Source organism: Alosa sapidissima, chromosome 24 (genome assembly GCF_018492685.1).
Source record: "Alosa sapidissima isolate fAloSap1 chromosome 24, fAloSap1.pri, whole genome shotgun sequence".
In the NCBI taxonomy this organism is placed as follows: domain Eukaryota; kingdom Metazoa; phylum Chordata; class Actinopteri; order Clupeiformes; family Clupeidae; genus Alosa; species Alosa sapidissima.
This window is the reverse complement of record NC_055980.1, coordinates 22,492,747-22,503,572: the sequence shown is the minus strand read 5'-3', so window position 1 is coordinate 22,503,572 and position 10,826 is coordinate 22,492,747.

Genomic DNA, 10,826 nt, shown 5'->3' with positions numbered 1-10,826 from the left:
GTGTTCAGATCTCGGCGTTGCTATAGCATATAGAAAGGCATGGTGCTACTGCTCTGCATGCAGGGGAGTATTGTTGCGCTCAGATGATCTAGAGTTTAGCCAGGTGCGTTTAAACCAAGAGTTGAAGAGAAAGAGAGGAGTAGTTCGCACACTGAAAGAAAAGACTTAAACAAAGTCTACAGAAAGGAGTTTTTCATTTAATTTTGGGAGCAAGAGCAGACGTTTCAGCCGTCCGGCTATTCTCAATGCTCACAGGATACTGATCTGCAGTCAACATTACACTCAACTTCTTGGAGATCTCCACTGAAATGCTCTCTCAGTCTATGGGTTTAATCTTTGTATGAGAATGCGGCCCTAAGACTTTACATTTTATTGTCCATAAGAGGCAGAAGATTACTTTGTATGTGATATATACCTTTTAATAACACAGAAAATGATCTCGCCTCTAATACGGTAAGTGTTTTGATTTAAGAGTAACTGATTTTAAGCAACCACCAAAGTGTTTTTGTACGCAAAGCAAATTGTGCACTTCAGTGCCATGGGTGCACTGTGACACAGACTACATTCTAGCAGTCGTCACGATGAGCCACGTTCTTCTTAGTCTCCACTGACCAATAAATTAGTGAAACTTGATCCATCAGGAGTTCTACACATGTGGGTAATGATCGCTGAACCCTTCCAAGCCACTCACAGTGTTCTACTGATTAAAAACAGCAGCACCATGAAACATCGCTTTTTTATCACATCAAGATCATTTTCCATCCTGATCGATTCAGGAGCTGTGCGTTTTGTGGACGCTTAGAAGGTTGTAATTACACAAACAACCTCTCTTATCTCCCACAACGGTTATAAAGTTGTTGCAGTCTTTCATCAGCACTTTCTCAAGGTTTTATAATCAGGAGGCTATAACTGTTCTCACAAAGGACTGGTGTCAGCATATCTTTTCTTTCCTGTTTTTTTTTTAGGTCTCAACTGGAGCACACGTATATGCTGTCTTAATTAAACCCGGTGTTCGCTTGCGCAAGTTCTGAAGTGAAATGAGAAATGTCTAATGGCTTTGCGAATCCTCTTAAAAGTGTACTTGCTGCACTGGAATAGTGCAACACACACTGTTGCTTGTTGACACAGAACGTAGAACATAAAAAGGTAACGCCACTGTAGGGTACAGTAACTGTGGAAAAGGAATGCAAAGATCTTCTGTGCATAGACCGGATACTGAGTTCGCCGAAAAGTAAATGCTAGCCACCCATTAAGCCCACAGGTTAGTAGGCCTGCGTGATAACATTTCCAAATGCATCGAGGGATATGAACCGCTGATACTCTCTCAGGCCCCTGGCATTTTGGTCTTTGTGTGTTGACATTTGCAGAACGTCCTGCGAGTTGACCTCCATCTTAGTTTGAAAAAAATATGTTATCGTTCTAATCCCACCCTGTCTTGGCTGCAGTCACGACATCTCCACTGAACTCGACTTGTAAAAGGGGGAAAATAGCCATACACAGCAGTGAGCCCATGCCTTGAGAATGAGTGTGGATGATTAGATCACTTCAGTCTTCGGAACAAGGGTCGCTGAATCCGTGATGGGTGGAGCTGGGTTGGAGGAGTATCTAGGGACCCCTGAACAAAGCCGTCCCTGTTACAAGCAGTCAACCGATACTCTCTCCTCAAAACCAACCCCTCTCTGTAATTGTGGAGTCACTGTGAGTTAGTACAGAATCCCAGCCGTGCTTTCATCAAGCATTTTAAAATAGCACCATGTAGGAAGTCCCCGTTTCATCCATTCTCAACATACCCCACAGGTCCCCATTTGGTAAAGTACTAAGTAGGTACCCAGTTGGTCTAAAACTGACGAAAAGGGTCATACTCCTACCTACAAGAACGTTAGTGCTTAATTCAGTGTGGCATTGAGATCTGGATCTGTGTGTAGTGGGAGAAGTCTGTGCCCCATCATGTACAGTAACCTTAATGCCTCCCCCCCCCCCCCCCCCTGGCTCCCAGCTCAATAATGGCTGTAAATATTTCCAATAACCCTGGAGATCTGGCCCCTTTCTTGGGACATTTCAGCCGTTTACAGGCAAGTGTCCCGATTCCTGCAGCTTGGCTTTCTTTTGGAGGAGAAAAAACAAGCCCAAAACACCCCTTGCGGTTTCTGGTGGATATAAGAACACACACTTTGCCCTAAACACAATGACTCACACACACACACACACACACACACGCATGGAAAAACACAAAAACACATGCACACACACATACACACACTCACACACACACACACACACACACACACACTCAGATATATTGTCTGCCAGACTCTTGCCGTATAACTGACACAAGCTCATGCATATACAACACTCTGGCCAGGAATTCCATCCCAGTGACATCGTGTGCAGAATGGTTTTTGGCGCTCCCGCATTGGTGGATTTGCTGGGAGAGAGGAGCCGCCATACTGCTGCAGCTGCTGCCAGGTCCCCATTTCCCCTGAGCTCAATTCCATTCCACACCAGCCAGGATGCAACTTCCCAGGGTACTCTCTCCCTCTCTCTCTCTCTCCCCTCTCTTTTTCTCTCTCCCTCCCTCTCTTTCTCTCTCTCTCTCCCTCTCTCTCTCCCCCCCCTCTCTCTCTCAAACTCCCATTGACATTTTCATTTATTAATTTTTGTTGAATAAGAGGAGAGGAGAAGCAGAGGAGAACTTGGGTTGCAATTATTACTACCACAACCAATACTATTAGCAGAGGATGAGAGTGCAGGAGTTGTATGTACTAGATAGTGAAGTCAGAGGAGAAAGTGGAGGAAGTGGAGGAAGAAGGAAGTAGATGGGGAAAGAGAAGGAAGTGCATGGTCAGTGTGTGTGTGTACGTGTACGTTTGTGTGTGTGTGTGTGTGTGTACGTGTACGTTTGTGTGTGTGTGTACGTGTGTGTGTGTGTGTACGTGTACGTTTGTGTGTGTGTGTGTACGTGTGTGTGTGTGTGTACGTGTACGTTTGTGTGTGTGTGTGTGTGTGTGTACGTGTACGTTTGTGTGTGCGTGTACGTGTGTGTGGGTGTGTGTGTGTCTGTTGGGTAACTCTAATACTCATACTCAGTTCACACTTCACCGTACCAGAGACTTTCTAATGAGGAGACCCAGCACTGAAAAGAATCTCCCACAGAAATGTATGGGGTTAGTTCGTAATGCAAACATGGCAGTTGTCTACGCATATCCCGCCCCTTCCGTCGCCAAAAGTGTGAATATGAAAATTGTGAATACATCGTGCCAATCATGTGTTGTGATCTCGTAGCTGGAGTGAGGTTGGTGTCGTGAAGCCTTGCACAGGTGCAGTTCTGCCCGAAATATTTGCCCGATAAGTGCCCAAAAAGCATTGCAATATGGCCACCGAGTGGAGGGGCCTAAAAGGACTTTGCCCATTCTTCCCTGGTCTGATCACCAAAGCAACCAGTATTTGGAAAATATTTGCACTTTGAAATAAATGTCTTAGACTCATTAAAAGCAATCATTAACAGCATTCACCAGACTGTCATGTGTTTTTCATTGGCAAATGGATTGGCATTTGATCTACAGTATTTATTGAAAACTTCTGCTGTTGTGTATAAAAAATAGTTTTCCTATGACTGTAAGGAACTGATACTGAATACAATGATTTTAGACAGGGATTTGGCTTATAGCAGTATAGAAGAAAACCGTGTGTGTGCACACGCATGAGTGTGTAAAACTGAGTAAATAATGGTGTGTTTTTTTAGTGGCTTGAATTGTGGGCAAACTGATCTAACAAGAGCAATGAGTATAACTATAGTATAAGTATATATATATAGTATAAGTATAGTATAAGTATATAGTATATATATATTGGGAATGATTATATATCATTGGGAATTGTATGAAAGCAACTGATACATGTCCAAAAGCATTTGCAATTTGTTCATAGGAAGGAGAAATTGCTTCTATGATGTGCACAAATGACTAAATGTTGTGGAGGTTAAGTATAAGTATATATACTCTTTTTGATCCCGTGAGGGAAATTTGGTCTCTGCATTTATCCCAATCCGTGAAACACACTCAGCACACAGTGAGGTAAAGCACAAACTAATCCCGGCGCAGTGAGCTGCCTGCAACAACAGCCACGCTTGGGGAGCAGTGAGGGGTTAGGTGCCTTGCTCAAGGGCACTTCAGCCCAGGGTTCGAACCGGCAACCCACCGGTTACAAGTCCGAAGCGCTAACCAGTAGGCCACGGCTGCCCCCAATGAAACAGTAACGGAAGCAGTCTCAGATGCAGGATGCAACTGTGAAGTGATTGCATGACCCCACCACCACGTCACTCCACTGCCATTCTCCATGACTCCACGTCAATGTTGGGAAATGAACATTCTAAAGAATATCTGGGTTCATTGAATTCAACATAGAGTTTTAGAACCTTCAATTGTTGCGGAACTTAGAATGTTCAAAAACCTACACCTTTAAGGGTTAAAGGAGAATTCCGGTGTGATATTGACCTAAAGTGTATCGAAACATGATACCGAGTGTGAACGTATGTCTCATAGCCCATCTCGGCTTGTCCCCTGCACTCCAAAATCTGGCGCTAGTTAGCCGATGCTACCAACATCTTTTTCAATAGTGGTGCTTCGGCATCGGGCTAGCCATGCAAATAAATAACTGTTTTACACCCATTTACTAGGCTCAATGTATCTCCACACTTCATTGGTAGACTTCCGAGGGCCCTGACATTTAAAACGAGACATTGAGAACTTTGAAAAAGCACTGGTAGTTTACTTACAAGACGATTTGTACAGACAGTATCTTCACGAAGTTTAGCGTTTGCAGCCATCTTGAATTTAGTCACGATAAGTCGAGCAACGAGTAAGAATGAACAGCTATGATAAGGGATCAGATTCCAAAAATAATTCAGTGGAAATGCATGGATTCCAGTTGCTGCTACTGGAAGAAACTGGAATCCATGCATTTCCACTGAATTATTTTTGGAATCTGATCCCTTATCATACCTGTTCATTCTTACTCGTTGCTCGACTTATCGTGACTAAATTCAAGATGGCTGCAAACGTTAAACTTCGTGAAGATACTGTCTGTATAAATCGTCTTGTAAGTAAACTACCAGTGCTTTTTCAAAGTTCTCAATGTCTCGTTTTAAATGTCAGGGCCCTAGGAAGTCTACCAATGAAGTGTGGAGATACATTGAGCCTCGTAAATGGGTGTAAAACAGTGATTTATTTGCATGGCTAGCCCGATGCCGAAGCACCACTACTGAAAAAGTTGTTGGTAGCATCGGCTAACTAGCGCCAGATTTTGGAGTGCAGGGGACAAGTCGAGATGGGCTATGAGACATACGTTCACACTCGGTATCATGTTTCAATACACTTTAGGTCAATATCACACCGGAATTCTCCTTTAAGGTTCTTTTTAGAGTGCGTAGTGATAGTAGAGCGGCTACAAGGCCAATTTGGCAAGAATCGTGCAAATTATGATACAAGCATGAAACTTGGTAGGTATGTGCTTATGACCAATACAATCAAATCTACCTGATTGGCCACTTGAAATGGTGGCCATTTTCCAAGATGGCCGCCAAAAAAGACTCCAGAAATTGATTTATTGCATAGAATTGACCTAGCAAATTATGATACAAGCATGAAATTCGACATGTATGTGCTTAAGACCAATACAATCAAATCTACCTGATTGGCCACTTGAAATGGCGGCCATTTTCCAAGATGGCTGCCAAAAAAGACCCCAGAAATTGATTTATTGCATAGAATTGACCTAGCAAATTATGATTCAAGCACGAAACTCAACATGTATGTGCTCAAGAGCAATACAATGAAATCTACCTGATTGGCCACTTGAAATGGTGGCCATTTTCCAAGATGGCTGCCAAAAAAGACCCTAGAAATTGATTTATTGCACAGAATTGTCAAAGCAAATTATGATGGACGCATGAAATTTGGCATGGATGTGATCAAGAACAATACAATCAAATCCACTTGATTTGCTATTTGAAATGCTGGCCATTTTCCAAGATGGTGTCCGAAAAGACCCGAGAAATTTGCAAATTTCAAATGTGCAAATTGCAAATGTGGTGTAAATAATTGTTCACTCTCCTTAAACATGTTTCCATAGATGATGAAGTGATACAGATATTAAAAATGTTCCACAATGACAAATAAGCCACTTATGACACACAAATAGCATGCTAATAATACCAGTTCTTAATGTCAATGGAGGGCGTTGCATGATGCCACCCCCCACCCCCCCAAACAAATAAAATGGTTATGACATGCTAATAATACAATGACACTAATATGCTAATAACGGCAATTCATGGTTTCCTCGGTGTTGCTGTTAAACAAAAGATGCGTGTACACCAGAAACAACCTCAGCTACCAAGTAGCCAAGATCGTTGAAGAAGCTTTCTCATGAATTTGCTTTTTTCGCTCTGGACATGACATTGACATGTTTGATTTAGCTAATCCCATAACGGCTCTGGCTTGTCAGCCTGGGACATTCGAAGATAAGAGCATTCCAATTGTTTTTTGCCGATTAGCTAACTTTTAATTGCTAAATCGCTTAATTGTTCTTGTCGCCCAGATTGGTTCGCTCCCGGCGAATTCACTTTGGTCGCTTTATTCGCCGACCCTCCATAGACAAATAATGACTTCCCCACAATTACCCCAGAGTTAGAGAACAAGGCGACCAGAGTGAATCAATCAGCAGTGGTCCAATGTCGCTGTAAGTGGCTAAAATTAATTCCGAATAACCTCAGTGGCTGGTTTAATTCAGATAGTTTTGGTTTAAATATTGTAAGGATATCGAGAGTGATATACAGTACATATACTCAAATGTAAAACGGTATATACAGTGTAATTTGTAGTAGGAGAGTAGGCTACAAAGTAGGGCAGTAAGAACAGACAGGAATATTATAAATGAGGCATACTAGCATATAAGTGTTCTGTGTAACCACTCTGAAGGCCTGACTGACCGCAACGTCAAAAAAAGTTTGGTTTGACTAACTGTAGCAACATTGGCCTTTTCCATGCTCAAGGTGAGAGTGGGTAAAGAAATATTACATCTTACTTGTGACATGGTCAGAATAATCAGCAATTGATATTGATATACTGCCACACCACTCATCAAAGGCATTTTCTTCTTCTCCACCTGCTGTATGTGTTTGCACAGCTTTGTTAAAACAGGCTTACATTGTTGAAAAACAAATAGCATTTTTATACACGTGCGTCTTTCTGTTAAAATACCTACACTAAATTCTGAATCACATTTTGCCAATCAGCCCAAAACGAATTGAAATTTAAATAACTGTTCCATGCATGGATTCAAAAGGTGATCAAAAGATCATACCTCAATCTGATTTTTTAGATTAACAATGGACAACGAACGTATAACACACACTGACTGGTCAAAGTGCTGTCTGTGTCAGCAGGACACAAAAGAACAATTAAAGTCTCCCGATACGAATCCTGCAAAGACAGATAAAGATGGCTATACAACATTAGCAAAAAATATCCCCTTGTTCCACTCTCTTAATGCATTGCCTATGAAACTTGATTGTGCAAGACTTGACACAAGAGGTGGAATAGAACAAACGCTCAGACAGAATAAAGCCAGATACCACGAAAACTGCAGGCTTTTATTTAATAATAGTAAGCTGAAGAGAGCAGAGAAAAGAACAGTTAAGATGAAACACTGAATTTGGGAAACACTGAATCTCAATTATGTGCCTTTTTGCTTGATTTTTGCTTGATTGAATTTCCAATGACTTCATCATAGAAGGAAACAGAAATGTAGTGAATGTTAACATTGATTTGGGCCACATCTGCTAAATTAATTGCAATTAATGAAGTTCTAGTGTCTTATTTGGTGGCTGTCTTTAAAAATGGCTGCCATATTACATTTTCAAGTTGCAAATGAGGTGGATTTGATTATATTGCTCTTTAGCACAAACACACACAATTACATACTTGTATCATCATTTTCTTGCTCACTTCTGGGCTAAATTCAGTCTTTTGGTGACCATATTGTAAAATGGCTTCCATTTCAAGTGGCGAGTCAGGTAGATTTGATTGTATTGTTTTTTTTAGCACATTAATGCCAAAATGCATGCTTGTATAATAACTTGCTTGATCAATTCTGTGCAACAAATCCATTTCTATGGTATTTTTTGTTGGCCATCTTGGAAAATGGCCGTCATTTAAACTGGAAAATCAGTTAGAATGTATTGTGTTGGTCTTAAGCACATACCTGCCAAATTTCATGGCTGTATCATAATTTCCTTTGTCAATTCTGTACAACAAATCCATTTTTAGAGTTTTTCATGGTGGCCATTTTGGAAAATCAAGGTACACAGCAACACTCCAGAGGCCATGGGCAGGTTGTGGGCTACTTCACAAGTGCATTCAGTTCTATTTCTTATTGCAACCTCTTTCTACCTCCCCCACAGTAAATAATAATAATAACAAAAAGTGGTGAAGCTGAGCTAGCATGCAGTAGGCAGAAAAGTTGTGAGTTTGATTCCTGGCTGCCACCGTTCTATGCCCTTGAGCAAGGCACTTTACCCCGAGTTTGTCTCAGGCACCTGGCCCGTGTAATGATTGACCTATGTGCGCATGTATAAAGGATTCTGCCAAATGAATAAGTAGTAAACATTTTTATTACTTATTCCTTTGGCTGATGCCAATGGACTTGCATTTGCATCCTAACAACACGTCCATTGACTGTCTAGCTTGTGTTTCGTTTACCCAGGATTGGTGGTATATTTGACCTGAATAGCAGGTACATCTGATATATCCTACACAAGTAGTATGTGATCCAGGGGCGCAGGAGATATTTTCAAAGGGAGGGGGACCAAATTGTGAGCAAAAACCCAGATAGTGAAATCTAGCTTCCAGATATGGGACCACCGCTTCTGACCCACTGTCCACCATCATAATGTTTTAAACTTGCAGGGCTCCCACGGTCATGAAAAACCTGGAAAAGTCATGGAATTTTAAAATCCCATTTTCCAGGCCTGGAGAAATCATGGATGTGAGCAAATTTATTGCAAGTTTTGGAAAAGACACGGAATTTCATTTAGTTATTCTAAGGAGGAGATGCCGTACAAGCCATTCAATCACATTCTTCATGGAAATGGAACAGTGGGGGAGAAGACAGAGAAAGCTATTTTCCCAATATCTTTGTTTTAGTCACATGTTTATCCCCAACCCGTGGCTTAAAGCAAGATCGTAATCATTATACTCTGAGGGGGACATGACATAAAAATGCTCAACCCCCCACCCCCCATAAGTTAGGCTACAGTAGTATCACTCACTGTTGTGCAAAATATTCACTTGTAATCACTAAATGGTTAGGTACAGTCAGGGATTTTACACGATTTCATGTACATAATATTTTGCTTTTGCATATATAGCTGCTTTTGCATATATAGCTGCCCATTGCATGATTAGGTTATACACAGTAAAAATAACATTCTCTGTAGGCAGCTCAGGCTCAGAAAACTGGAAACAAACAAAGTGGGGGCAACCTGTCCCCCAAACAAAAACGAAACCTTGCGTGGAATTTCCCATGGAATACTGAAGGTAGGGTTGAGCTACCTCTCTGGCATGTTTCGTTTAGTCCTTCGTTATAATATAATGTATGTTTTTTTGTGAGAAAGCATCTGTTAATAAATTTAAACCTAAACATGAACACAAACAAATGCGACTTCCTGCAAAATCCATTACTGCACCTTTAAATATATGACTGAGGAAGGGAGTGCTGAGGGGAGATGAGCTCAGTTAGGTGAAGAAACTTGATTACAGAGAATTGCTAGGAACACACTGGCTTCACTTAATAATCCACACTTGAATCATCGTTACTGTTAGAATACCATGGAATTACAACAAAATACCAAATTTTGCAAAAAGTCGATTGGTCATTATTTCTGATAAATTACTCTCTACCGTTCCCTTTCCTGTAGCATGGTTATGTTGAGACATGTACAAATGTCTCAGTGTATCTTTGCAAATGATTAAAGGAAAATTCCGGTATTTAGCACTTTGAGTCCCTTTTCTGGTTTGTTTTGGATGAACTAGAGTGGTGGACACCGAAATTTTGACGAAAATTTGGTCCTGTCTCGACTTTTCTAACTCGTTTTGAATCGCCTTTGACTACTCAGAGTGGCCGCCAAGGGGTCATCCCTATATTCCCCGGGTCCTATGTTCCCATACAAAGCGGGGAACATAGGACCCGGGGAACATAGGTACGCTCCCGCTGCCAACAGGCATACTGTAGGCTACTCAAACATGTCCTAAAACAACCCTTAACATTCGTTTTGTTCCCAATATCTTTGTTACTGGTTTACAACTCGCTTTATTCACTGAAGGCTCTTTAGCCAGCGCATATACACTGCTTAAAAAAAATTAAGGGAACACTTACAGTTTTCCGCAATTTTTAAAACACATTTTTTGAAACCTTCCACCCTTTTCTCAAACTACATTCACAGAATGTCTGACAGTTCTTGCAAAATAAAACACTCACCGCAAGTTTTACTTGCTTTACAAATTTGTTTGTTTGTTTCTGTGAAGAGGGGGGTCGCTGATGTCTTCATGCAGGGAAGAGGAAGACTTCCGTTGTGTGAGGAGGGGGTCGCTGATGTCTTCATGCAGGGAAGAGGAAGACTTCCGTTGTGTGAGGAGGGGGGGTGCTGATGTCTTCATGCAGGGAAGAGGAAGACTGTGTGAGGAGGGGGGCCGCTGATGTCTTCATGAGGGAAGAGGAAGACTTCCGTTGTGAGGAGGGGGGGCGCTGATGTCTTCATGCAGGGAGGT